The sequence below is a fragment of the Varanus komodoensis genome, unplaced genomic scaffold (genome assembly GCF_004798865.1).
Source record: "Varanus komodoensis strain SLA01 unplaced genomic scaffold, ASM479886v1 scaffold3, whole genome shotgun sequence".
In the NCBI taxonomy this organism is placed as follows: domain Eukaryota; kingdom Metazoa; phylum Chordata; class Lepidosauria; order Squamata; family Varanidae; genus Varanus; species Varanus komodoensis.
Genome location: NW_025335761.1, coordinates 25182406 through 25196370, shown reverse-complemented (window position 1 = coordinate 25196370; position 13965 = coordinate 25182406). Strand labels below are relative to the sequence as shown.

General features: G+C 39.9%; 1 protein-coding gene across 3 annotated transcripts in view; it reads left to right on the top strand.

The window, feature by feature from the left end:
- CDIN1 (CDAN1 interacting nuclease 1) overlaps window positions 1-13965 on the top strand; it is a 175495-nt gene that overhangs the window by 63332 nt on the left and 98198 nt on the right. The window lies entirely within an intron of this gene.

The following is a 13965-nucleotide window of genomic DNA, read 5'->3' as shown; positions in this document are numbered from 1 at the left end:
CTGCATTTTATAAAGTTAATATAGAATTACAGCGAAACTAAAGAAAGGCAGCTGTTAAAGACTAGTATCTTGACACTTAAAACAACAGTCTTGCAGCACTTCAAATATTAACAAATTTATTATGTAGAAGCTTTCCTTCATACATGAAGGATAAATTTGCTGCTAATACAAATGCAAAATTTTTTTTGGCTGGGAAGTGTATCCATTTTTTTTCTTTCCAAATTTTGTCCTATGCTGGTAAGTGTTGGCATAAGACACACAATGTGTGAAGGATCCTCAGAGATACACAAAGTATGGAAGACCTCAAGTACACTGCTTGGTGTCATGTATGAAAATGGTTCTAACTGAGATTATGCACAGTTTTGCATGTTTCATGTTGCCTGTAAAAGGCGCTATCAAACTTTCCTCTCTCATACCTTTAAGGCAAAATAGTATGTACAGAATCCAACCAGTGCTGAGCACTGCCAACTCTAATTGATGTCAGCAGGAGAAGTAAACATATGTTTAACTCTTTCCATTTAAACTAGCAAGACTTCAGAGTGCTTAACTTTATCTGGATCATGCCATAAATAATTATAGCAAAAATTATTCTTGAAAAGATGCCTATGCTACTTAAAAAATCTGCAGCCTTAGAGTAATGCAGCTGCTAAATGTAAAAGTGAATTTAACTGAGCTCAGTACTAGAGGGAAAAAATGAAAAGAATAGAGCTTCAGGAGGAGGTTCAAGCCTAAATTAATTTGCCACTGAAAAAATACATTTTGTTATTTTCTCTGTGTCAACTGCATGATTAAAACCGGCTGTTAAGTGAGCTCTGGGGATGTGCTCGTAAAAGATTTATGAGTAATATTCAATGTGATATTCAAAGTGAGTCATGAATATCAGGGTAATTGCTCTCAGTGTTGGCTCCTTTACTAGGCAGGAGTTTGTCAACTGCCCCATAAATATTTGCCTAGTCTCATGTAAAAAAGACAATTTCATCTTCTGCATTTTTATTACCTACTGTAATGTTTACCTTTGGAACTTGACTATGGGGGATAGGTAAAAGGCTTTAGAATATACTTTACACATATATATTTTTCTGTTTCTGAAGGTAAAAGATAATGCCTACTAAAAATATCATCCAATAGCAGATTTCAGAGAGGGCTGTCTCTCTCTCTCTCTCTCTCATCCTTTGACAGGGATTTTTCCATAGGTTTTCTTTTGAAGCTGCACAGATATCCATGACTGGTGGCCCAGTTACCTCATGAAGGTTTCATTTGAATGAATTAAGTACTTCCTCTAAAAATTCAATATCATTTCAATAGATGTAGCCTCTAAAGTAACCTGCAGTGATGCTTCATGAGCAAATCACATGATGTCAGAATGGTATGGTTTCGATTTAATCAAGAAAAAGATTAAAGTGGATGTGTGTTATTTTCAACTTCGCCGCAGCACCGCCATTTGTCAAAGTCAACCTTCTGATTGCTTTGGACCTACTGCTATCCAGGTCTTGTCAAAATAGTAGTCAGCACAATCTGAAGCAGGTAGTCTAGCCTCTATAGTACAATATCAAACACAGTAAAGCAGAATTCATTGGCTTATGAATTACAAAGTTAATAGATTGATCATAAATTTTGTGGCTATTTATTTTTATAATACTGGCATACCTTCAGCACATTTTCTTTTAATTTTTCTTCATTCAGTGTTGTTATATAATCAAACAGAACTGCATAGAAGTTTGCAGTGAATTGTGACCAAGAATTCTAAGCTCCATGCAAGTTATCTGATTCTTTGCTAAGAAAAAACATAACTACATTTAGAAGAAACCATTCCAAGAATGCATTTTCTGTACAAAAGCAACAATGTCTATAAATTACTACAGGTTTGAATTGCATTGTACTGGTGTATATTCATATATATTATTGCCCTGAAGTGTTCTTATAGTTTACAAGTGCTTGGACTGGCAATATTCTCATTGTTTCATTTTGAATTTTTAATTGCAAATGCATATTATGTTTGTCATATACAGGAACATGCAACCATAATTTAAACTAAGGTTAGTTGTCAGCAAGCTACTTGATAGTCTAAATGTGATCTCAAAATTCTAGCTTGTCTACATTTGGAAAAAAGTACATTTCCCAGATAAAATGTCCTTTGAAAATATCATTTGTTTACAGCAGACTGGGATCAGACAGAGAATCACCAGATCAGAGGATTACATGGAGTTGCTAAGCTGATCTTATAACAGAGCTGTAAGATAGTGAGGCTTATATTCTGATATTTTTTTCCACTTCGCAGCAGTGACCTGGCTGGCCTTTGGCAACGAAATTCAATGCACATGGCTCCGCAGTCAAATCATCAAATTTCCCTGTGTGTATATTAGAGTTTTGTAATGTGTTTCCATGAAACAATGCAGGGATAATTGTCTTTGGTAGCAATTAGCTAACAGGTTTGTTCAGTACTATTGGCAGAGACATCCATCATCCCCTCCCTGACCACACTTTTTGTCTAGCGTGGACTATGGAGATCAATAGAATACTATATAGGGGAAATCACCCTTGCCTTAATGAGCTGCAAGTCTCAGTCAGTCTTGGTTGGTATTTTTAATTTTTACCTTTAAAACTAGATGTCAGGGTTGGGGCGAACCTTCCCATGAGGACAGGTGAGTATTGTATATGTACTATTACTTTAACTAGATCAATGTATGGTTTTAAATTGTTCTATAAAAGGATATGGTATTGGTGTTGAGAGACACATAGAGGCAGTATATTGCTCAAGAAACATACACAGTATAAATAATATGCAGTTTGGAAAGTGAATATTGAGCTTTAATGTTATTAAGTTTAGTACAGATTTATTAAAAGTAACTTCCCATAACTGGAGAGAAATAGGCAAAGGTGGTTTTATATTAATTCATTGTTAGGCTTGATCCTGTGCCCATGAAGCTTGAAGTTATACTGAAATTGACTGGGCTTACTGAATAGATTTGTATGGAATTAAGCTTCCTATGTTATATTTTAAATCTTGATAAATCTCATTAAACACTTGGTTTATGGTTACAAAAATATTTTGGATGAGAATTTTAAAATATAATTAATTTAGGCCAAGAGCAAAACCCTCTTATTATTGATTTGCCGTAAATGAATAGCAAATAGAGTGGATGAAGATCTTCTTGTCTAATGCAGACTTAAGAATATATGAATTACTCAGGGGGTTTTTCACACAGTGCTGGTTCCTAGACCAAAGTTGTCTGACTTTTCTGCTGGTGGATTCAGGATTGGTGGAATACAGAGATTTGCTAGCTAAGCCATTAGTGACTAAGCAGCTGAGGTTTTACTTGGCTATATAGTTATTTACCACCCTGAGACACTGTGAAGGGTAGGACATAAAAGCTAGAAATAAATAGAGGACTAAATATAGTTAAAAGCTTAAGATGAACCCTATGTGATCAGATCTTATCTAGTCCATCATCATCTTTTTCATGGATACCTCTGGAAAGCCCACACGCAGGACATGAGAGCAACATATAGTGCTTCCCTCCCATTAACTGGTATTCACAGGCAGAATTTGAGTAACTTAAGTCCCACTGATTTCAGTGAATTTAATCTAAGTAGGATTATGTCAGATCCAACTTATTATACACAATGTTGTTTTCAAAACTATTCCTCACCTAAAACAGTCATTATCTCTGCTGGTCAGTAGTTCACTTTGGAAAAATTGAACTTTGATTATCCTGAAAGAAACTTTGAATGTTGCAGTCATGTTATATTCCACTTACATCTGAATGTTAAAAGAACTAGAATATTGCATAATGCCTTAGAATTAGCAGTGGACTCAGAGAGGAAACCATATTTCAATGTTTGAGCATGTTCTCTACAGGAAAAAGGTCCCAAACTTACTTACTAGGATCTTGTTTCAAACCACAGGCGTCTAGTCCAGAAAAGACACCTCATTTCAGATGTGAGGATATTTACTAAAATCAACCCAACTGAGTCAAAGATGATATACAGTTTATTGAATACATATAATACTGAAATATGTATGCAGATTATCAGTAAACAAGCAAAGGAAAAGCTTATAGCCATTACTGATATGACATACATTGCTCTTGAGGCAATAGTTACTTGAACACTTGCATTCCTGTTTCCTTTTGCTTCAGAGACTGTAGGTATTCACAAGTTAGCCCCCACTTCCTGCAAGACAAGAAAGGGAGGCAGAGAGGAAGTGTAGGTATCCCAGTTAACATCAGCAAAAGGATGTATAAACATCCTTATCTCAAGGATGATGCAAGAAGTTCACAGTGCCTAGTAGCTGGTGATCTCATACACCATATATCTAGATTTACTTTTTGGTTTGATATAGTAGCATCATCAACGACAGCACTTGTCATGAGCTAGGTTTTCTTCCTTCACACATTCAAAGCCACAGGCCTTTCTTGCAAAATGTTCTTTATTGACTGAAGCATTTTCCAGAAGCACAAATACCCAGAATGTATCTCTGAGTATGCAGAATGGTTTGTTGAAGCCAATCTGATATTTACTTCCAGGAACTCTCCTTATGAGTATGTTTGGGCCCCATCCTTTTGGGAGGGGCCTTTGAAAACAAGCACACCTCCTCTCTGCATGCTGATCCTCTAATTGGGTTCCCTGTTATGTCATGGGATTGAAAGCTGTACCCCACATTGCCTGTTTCTGAGAAGCTCTCCTGTTCAAAGTCCCCTCCTAATAACATTGCATCTTGAATAGTCTCAGAGCCTGCTTGAACACCTGGGGAGTCTGGCCTTGAAATAAGTGTTTCTGCTTCTCTCATCTCCACATTTGGAATTGACCCACGCTCCAAAGCCTTCCCCTGCTCTTTTTTGTCTACCTCCTCCAAATTTCAAGCAGCAGGCCTTGAGAATGCATGCAAAGAGCAACTGTCTTTCTCCATCCCAACAGTATTTGTCCTTTGCCTTTCCCCAGTAGCTCATAACAAACCTTCTAACCTGGGGGTCTCATCTTCTAGTACTATCTCTTGTTTCATTGTGAATTGTTTCATCATGATGCTTTCAAGGTAAGAAGATTCAGGAGTGGTTGACCATTGTTGTCTTCTGTGCAGTAGTAACTAGAGTTAGCTTGAGCATCAATGCCGTTATCTGTGAACAACCCTCCACCAGTGTCTCCTTCAACTACTGCTGCTGCCCAGTAGCTTCCTTTTAGAAGTTTCTCTGTCCCCTTCACCATTAATGAGATGCATTCACTTTTCGCTGATGTGCCCATTATTCCTGAAGAGAATTGAAGCATCTTAGTCTGGTGTGTCAGCCTTGACTATTCTGCCTTTAGTGACCATGCTAGGAAACCGGCCTAGCACACCTTAACACAGCAAGAGGATTTGAGAGTGTCAAGGAAGCCAAGAGCAATGCCATCAGGAGGCCAGAATAGTCTCACTATGCTGCAGTCTCCCTTTGAATGGATGACTAGGCCAAGATATACAAAATCCTTTATTCTTTCAATTTCTTCATTGTTGATAATAGAATTCTGTACTTCTGAAGTCATGAGTTTTGTTTTCTTAATATATATCTGCAGTACTGCTTTTACACTTTTTTTACTTCTCTCGGGAGTCATTCCAAGACACTGCTGCCTTCTGCCAGTAAGGTGGTATCATCTGCATATCTTGAAATTCCACCACTTTTCATTCCTTTCTCTGATCCTTATCCAGTTTTCCTTATAATACATTCTGTGTACATATTGACTAGGCAGGGAGATAACATGCACTTCTTCTTTTCTAAATCCAGCTTGAACATCAGGCATTTCTTATTCCATATAGCGGTTGTTTTTTTTTTTTTAGGGGGGGGGAGCAACAGCATCACTTTAAGCATCACTTTGCTTGCATGGGGAATTAGTGCAAATTAGTCCTATTGTTATACTCTTTTGCATTTCTTTTCTTGGGGAATGGAATGTATATTGAATATTTCCTATTATTTTGTTTTCCATATTTGTTGGTGTATTCTCATTAGGCTCTGGACAAAACTCTTTCTTTCCTGTATTGTTTTGCATTCTTTGAAACAACAGACATTGAAGAAGTCTGTGCTAGGAATATGATACATACACATATACACAAGTTAATTTCCAGCAGGTTCTGAAGGTTTTTGTGCCTGTAAAATGAAATTGATAAAGACTTTCAAATTTGTATAATTTACTAATGGATGGCTAGCCTGAACAAATTATTGACACATGTTCCCTAGTGAAAATTATTTATCGCCTGAAATTTTGGTTCATGTGGTCACCTCATAAAAGTTCACCAGATGCCACCTTTAAACTTGAAGCTAAGTTAACCGCTGGACAAGTAATGTAATTTTCCCACAAAAATGAATAAGGTTTAAGAAGAACCTTAATGTGATGGAGAGGTAGATAGTGAACAGATGTATGTAGAAACGCAATTTATTATCATTCAAGTTGCATGAACTAGTTTCCACATGTCTAATACAGATACCTATTCATACAGCACTTCTGCAAAGGTCCGGTAGGGAGGGTTGGTGGCAGAGAACCACCACATCTAACCCTCACCTGATACCTGCCATCTAGGTCTCTGTGTGAGTGTGTGCATACACATGCATGCTTTTTCCCTACCATTATGTTAGGTCCAGCACACCTATAGCTTTTTCCATGTTTGGTAGGAAGAGGAACAAGGGGCTTTGAATGCTGTGCATCGGAGGCCTCCCTATTTTCTTTTCAGCATGCCCTGAACACACTCCTTCCCCCCTACCTCCAACTGTCAGAACACTAATGGAGCTTTCTGCTGCCTCAGCAAGGAGGCCACCAGCAACAGACCTCCTTTTCTAACTGTGAGCCTTACTTTCTGCCCAATTTTGGCCATCTAGTTACAGTGCTTCAGAGGAGGAGGAAGGGCGACTAGAGGCTGGGGCTGCATCCAGATAATGCATATCCAGGCATCCACAGTCTCCTCCTGTCCCTGACCCTTTTCCTACCCCCTTTATTCCTTCTGTGTAGCCCATTTTGCAGTCTGAGATGCGGCTACAATGGTTCTTCCCGCACTGGCTGCAGGGGGATGGGATGGAGTGCAGGTACCCAGTTCTGCAGTTAGAGCTGAACAGATAAACATATCCCTCACATATATTACCACTGTGCCTCCATTTCCGTTAACACAGTATTACTATAGTCAAGCTGTGACTCTAATTCCACTAAGTCTCAGTGAGACCTACCTTCATGTATGTTTCAAGTTATCCTGTTTATTTGCTATATGTTGCCCTTGCGTTTATCCTGTTTCCTGGTTTGTCACACATGTTCTGATCCTTAAGCATGGCTCATTACTCAGCTCTGGGCATTTCCCTCCCCTCCCCCACAGGATTAACTTAAAGCCCTATTGATTAGGCTTCCCTAACCAATGAATAACTTTGAATTTGTTACAGTGCGAAGCCAAGTGGGAGTAGTCTGAGGGACACAGTTATATAAGCAGTCCTTCCTCACTGCTGTGAGTCAGCCACTTCTAAAGGGAACGAAGTGGAGAAAGCACTCTGTCGGGTAGGAATAGAGGTGCAGCACAGCAGGTGCCATGCCTGGGGTTCCAGCCTTCTTGACCTCCCTCAGATGGGTCAAGCACAATGTGTCCAAATCTGAGAGCCACACAACTGTGCTTGAAGGCTTATTTGCATCAAACTGTTATTTCAACCCATGCAAATGTAAAAAAGCTACAGTAGCATATACCAGTTAAATCATAAGACCAGTTTAAGCCAATAATAAAGCCCTAATATAATAATAAACCAATTAAATGTACTGTAGTAAAGGACAGCCTTATCTTTGTGCTGAAAATATATGAAAGATAGAATCAGGTGGGTAAGCTTGTTTCATAACTGGGGGCCACCACTGAAAAGGCCCATAACTTTGTTGCCACAAACCAAGTCTTCCTTGGAGATGGCAATTGCAGGCAGTGCCCAGAGATTGATTCTAGTGTCTGGGTAGATTGCAGTTGAGAGATGCATTCCATTAGATATAGTGGTCCCAAGCCATGTAGGCCTTAATAGGTTAAAACAAGCACCCTGAGTTCAATTGAGAAGCATATAGACAACCTTTGCAAGCACAACAGAATTGGTGTTACATGTTCAAACCATCTGGTCCCTGTTATTAATCTGGCTGCTGCATATTGCACAAGTTGCAGCTTTTGAACAGTCTTCAAGGGCAGGTTCACATAGAGAGAAATGCAGTAATCTAGTTTAGAGATCAACAGAGTATAGACTATTGAAACCAGGCTATCCCTGCCCAGATAAGGACAGAGCTGGGCCACCAGTCAAAGCTGGTAGAAGGCACTTGAGGCCACAGAAGTCACCTGGGCATCAAATGACAAAGGTGTCTCAAGGAGGACTTCTAATCTACAAATCTGGTCCTTTCAGGGGAGCACAACCCCATCTAGAACAGGTTGAATTCCCTCCATCCAGTCAAAGAACTGCCCACTAATAGCATAGCAGTCCCCCCTCCCCCAATTTGTTTCAGAGTGTTATCCTTCATCCAGGCTATTGCAGCCAAGCACTGGCTTAGCACATGCACAGCCTCACCTGCTGAAGATGGAAAAATAGAGCTGCTTGTCATCAGCGTACTCCAAAACTCTGGTTGACCTCAGCACTTTCATATGATGTCAAATAGTATGGAGAACGAGACTGACCCCCCTCCCCCCGCATACTGGAGAGTCCAAGGGGTAGAGCACTGTCCCCCACACACTACCTTCTGGAGCCATCCATCCAAGTAGGAGCGGAACAACTGCAATGTAGTACCCTGCCTCCCAACTCAGATGGTTGCCCCAGAGGGATACCATGGCTGATTGTATCAAGAGCTGCTGAGAGGTCCAGGATTATCAACAGGGTCACGCTCCTTCAGTCTGTCTCCTAGCATAGGTTATCATACCAAAGCTGTTTCCATACCAAAGTTTGAAACCCAACTGGATTTAGATCATCAATCTCATTGCTAACAGAGATGCCACTGTAAGCTGAATCATCCAAATTTTCACTTTAGTATCACCAGTCTTTTCCAGTGCCCCCATTGAGAAAGGCTCTAACATCCCTTCCTCTGCAGACAATGGCCTCTGCATATCTTGAAGGGAGAGTTTGTAAACTTCCTGTTGAACAACGTCTCTGTCCTTGTGGTGCTGGTCAAGTGGAGGACATAATTCATTATGTCTGCTGCCCCATTTACAGTGAGATAAGGGCCAAATTACTAAAGGTAGAAGCATTTAAGGGCTATGACCTTGAAAAACTGATTTCTCCCTGATGTGTTTGCAACTGTTAGCAACCAAGTTGCCACTTTTGCTCTGCTGTCATCTAAACTTTGAAATTTTTAAATGCTTAGTTGTAGCATCGGCTCTATTTTGTTGTAACTCTTATACTTTATTTCATAATTTCGCTACTTCACTGTTTTTTTAATCATTCTATGGTATCTTACGGTATTTTTATGTTATGACCTGTGGTTACAACAGTAAACTTATTTACATCTTATATCTTGAGATCTCTCTCTCTCTCTCTGTATATTCTCATCCAAGAGTGCCTGGAGTTGGTTGGCCACTGTTGTGTGGTGCGGCTTTCCTCATGTGTAAACATGCTCCTCCCAAGTTGCATTCATTCATTCATTCATTCATTCATTCATTCATTCATTCAAAGCTTTTCTATGCTGTTCTCATACCAAGCTTTTCCACAAGATGTTATTGTTTCATAACTCTGAGTTCACGCAGAGTGAAGTGTTGAGCCCTTTCTAACACCCCCTAGTCTTTTTCTCATAACCCTTGCGTCTGTGCATCCACACAGGTGGAGAACTGTAAAAGTTCTTTTGCAATCCTCCCGCTTCTCAGTGAACTGAATTTCTCACCTTTGCTGTTTCCTAGCAACTGGCATCACCTCTTCAAGAGAGGACCTCTATGACTAACAGACTCCTGCTGTCAACTCTAGTTCCTGTTCTGCTATTTCTTTGTTCCCACGGTCCAGTTGGCTATCACCTCCATCATCCTAGATTGACAGTCCCCTCCTTTGTTCCCCAGACATTCCTTGAGCTTGATCTGATACTGGGGCTTGTTTGGATTCCACAACCATTTCATCTTCACTGTCAGAGCTTGCATTCCCATTAAAACTATACACTGTTTGTGCATGTTCTGGCACCTTGTCCCAGGGCCTGCACACAACATAAAGTACCATGCTGGATCAGACCAAGGATCCTTCTAGTCCAGCACTCCATACATGCAGTGGTAAACCAGCTGCCCATAGAATCACTCAAGCAGGATTCGTACAAGACCTCTGTCTGTCTATGGAAGAAAGGATTTGCCGCTGGCCTAAAACTATTAAGATCTTCTGGGTCTCGAAAGGCTTTACCACCACCTGTTTCAGGTGGTACTTCTGAAGAAAAAACATTAATTATCTCCCTGACCCAGCCAATAGTTCTCTCCCTGCTAACTTAACAAGTTCAAAGTGCTGTATACGGTCCTCTCCTTTCCTCTCCTCTCAATTTTGGGTTCCCCTCTTCTAGTCTGACACTCAACCATTACACCAAGTTATATTTCCTTTGTGCTGTATTTTATATAAGAAGACAGCTCTCAACCAAAGAATTATTAACTCTTGCTCAGACATTTTATTTATTTATTTATTTATTTATTTATTTATTTATTTATTTATTTATATCCTGCCTTTTTCCTATAAAGGGCTCAAGGCTGCTTATGATACATTATATATTCCAGGGACAAGCCTACACAAGTTTATGGTTTTATTTTGCCTTGTGTGTGTGTGTGTGTGTGTTGGGGTGGGGGGGTTAGTGGCAGAGACTGAACTGTTATTTTGGGTAAAGCTACTCACAAGAGGTCTTTGAAGGAAGACACGGAAATCATAGAAGTTCTTGGTATTAGCCTTCAATGATACCCATCATAAAATGCTTATGGGTAAAAGAAGGCCATAGCTGCCTTCATACTACAGCCAGAGGAGGATGGATATCAAGTAGCCATGCTATACCAGAACTTGAGGTTAACTCAGTGCTTATCCACACCATTCCAATTGATTATCTCATCAACTGCACATACAGACATTTCTTGGAACATTCACCCAAACACAACTGTTTTCTTCTGAATGATGATAACCACTGAGAATTGCAAATGACCTCTGGGAAGCTGGGAATGCACCTAAAGTCTCTTTCACTTAGCATTTCTCTGACCTTGGAACTGGGATCCCACATTCCATTCTGACTTCCTCCTTCACACACAGTCATAACCAGTGTGGAAAGAACTATGGCAGCTACACCTCCAGGGCCAGGTGCTCCAGCTGGAGGGGGGGGGGTAAATGGGCAATCCAGGAGAAGAGGAAGAGACTGCAGAAACCAAGATAGCATGTATTCTGTGTCCTCTGAAGTCCCCTTCTGAAGCATCCTGGCTAGGTGCCTGAAAACACTGAGCTAGTGAAAATGCAAAGTGGAAGCGGATAACTGCCATGTCTCTTCTCTGCATAGGATGCTCCTAAGCCTTGTAGTTTGTGAGTTTATGAGCATTGAGAGAACAACCCTTAAGATTGTGCCCATAGTTGCATTCTGCTGGGTTGCTCTAAAGCACTTTCCATGGGCTTACCTTTGAAAACTGTTTGAAAGCTTTCAGCTGATCCAAAAAGTTACGCTCACATTAGGGCCAGCATGTGACTCCTTTGTCACAGTAGTTGTACTGGTCACTGCTAAGTTTCTAGACTTGGTAGTTGGTTATAATCTTTTTAAGCACTAAGTGGCCTCAGATCACAGTACCTGAATGGCCATGTACAAACTTGCCTGGGTGTTGAGATCTTTGGGAGAGGCCCTTTTCTATGTCTTGTTCTCTGAAGTGTGTTTAGCATGTGACAAAAAGCTTTACATCTGATAATAAATAAGAAGTAACAAGGTGCCAGAACTCAGTGTGTTTAATGAAGTGGGCACTGGTCCATGAACGCTAATGCAGCAATAAATCTACCAGACTCTAAGGTCCCACAAACACTTTGTTGTTTTTGCTGCAATAGACTAACAAGGGCGGCCCGCCAGATGTTACACTGCAGTGATCATCAGCCCTCACCAGTAGAGCCTGTGGTGATGGAGAAGGGACGCTGCTGTCCACATCCTCCCCACCTCTGATGCAGAAGGTTTTTACCAAGACTCAGTAGCAGTCACTCAACACTTTTTAAAAACGTGCAACATGCAAATTATTATAAGTTATCAGTGGTTCTTATTAAGTTATAATAGCCTCACATGCTCATTAGGTTTTATTAAGCTTTCATTACAGGCAGTGAAGGGAAGATGAAGATTAGTATTTACTTCCTACCCATTCCCCATTGAACTTAAAATAGTGTGCATGGCATATTCTGTTTATTCATCACAACAACCCTGTCAGGTAGGTTAGGCAAAGGAAGGAAGAAACCATCTAAAAGTCACCAAGATTCCTTCCTGGAACCAGAGTAGAGACTAGCACTCACTTGTCAAAGCCCAAGCCAAGAACTATGACACTACACTGCCTCTCAGCATAGGGTTTTAGATAGTATAGTAGAAGTTTCACTGCCATAAACAAATGGTTGAGTATATTTCATGAAAGAAAGAAGGAAAGAAAGCAAAGCTGTAAGAAGCTGTGATTTACTTGATGGCTTCTGCAGTGAACCTGTGGTGAAAAAAATGGCTTAAATGCACAGGAGGCTTTTGAGCCAGTGGGGCTTTCCAGTGGCTGAATGAGGGGGAAACCTCTCTACATCCATGCTCCCTCCTTTTCCAGTCCTCTCTCAAGGGTTGAGAGACACTCTGGAAGGGTGCAGGAGACACTGCTGTTGCCTCCCTCACTTTTTCACCAGTAAGAACATTCTAAGTGGAGCTTCACTGGGTGAATAAACACTCTGGATCCAGCCCTATGTGACTAGTATTTTTATGTCCTGTTGTATGTATGTATGTTTTTATGCCCTGTTGTATGTATGTATGTATTTTACTTTGCTTTTGAACCACACAAGAATCAAAGTTGTATGGTGGTGTTTTTAATACCTTTTAAAGCTTAGTTCAATTTGTTGTATATCACCCAAAGAAGCACAAGGTGAGTGATTTGTAAATATATTAAAAAACATAAACATAAAAGCACCTGATATGAATAGTTTAGCCTGTGACTTCTTTAGCTTTGGATAGTGTAATGAAACTTTCTATTCGTAGAAGTGTTTGTTTGTTTGTTTAAAACTTTTGTATACTGTCCACTACTTAATAGTCTTGGGATGGTCTGAATAGTCTGAGACTACTGAGACTGTTACTACTTATTAAATTACCTAAAGTCATGTAATGTGTGAATATTGAGGTATCCAATTATATTATTCAAGTTCGCCTAATATATCAGCAAAATCTGATTTCTGTAACCAGCACAAATTTATGAAAGTCCAGATATATTTCTGTAGTTTCAAAAATGAGTTATTCAGTCTTCAGAAATTCATCACCTGACCATTAGAAATCCTTCCAAATCCCAATCTTTATAGGCTTAAGAACTAGAAACTTTTTTTTTCAAAATACAACTTGAAAATTTATGTCAATTCTATGGAATTCTGCAGTGTTCCAGTACTTTCTAAAACCTGAAACAAATACTTTGCTATGCATAATATCATGTTGTGCTATACACCCCTACTCCGAAATAAGCTCTGATGAGTTCATTTGGGGTAACTGTCAGGTAAATGGGTACAGCAGCCTTTCCTAACTGGATGCCCTCTAGATATGTTGGACTACAACTCCCAGCATTTCTGACTGTTAGCCACTCTGGCTGGGCCTGACAGGAGCTGAAGTAAAAAACATCTGAAGGGGTACTAGTTTGGAGAAGTCTGTATTATAGGATTGCAGCTTCAATTTTCATAGTACCAGTGCTGAAAGCAAACACTTTTTTTGTTTTTTGGTCTGCTACATATTTTACAGAGACATATGCTTTTGTAGAACATGTTTATCCAATATTTTGGCTATTGTGTTTTCAGCTGCACAGTAGACTAATGTTACACCAATCTT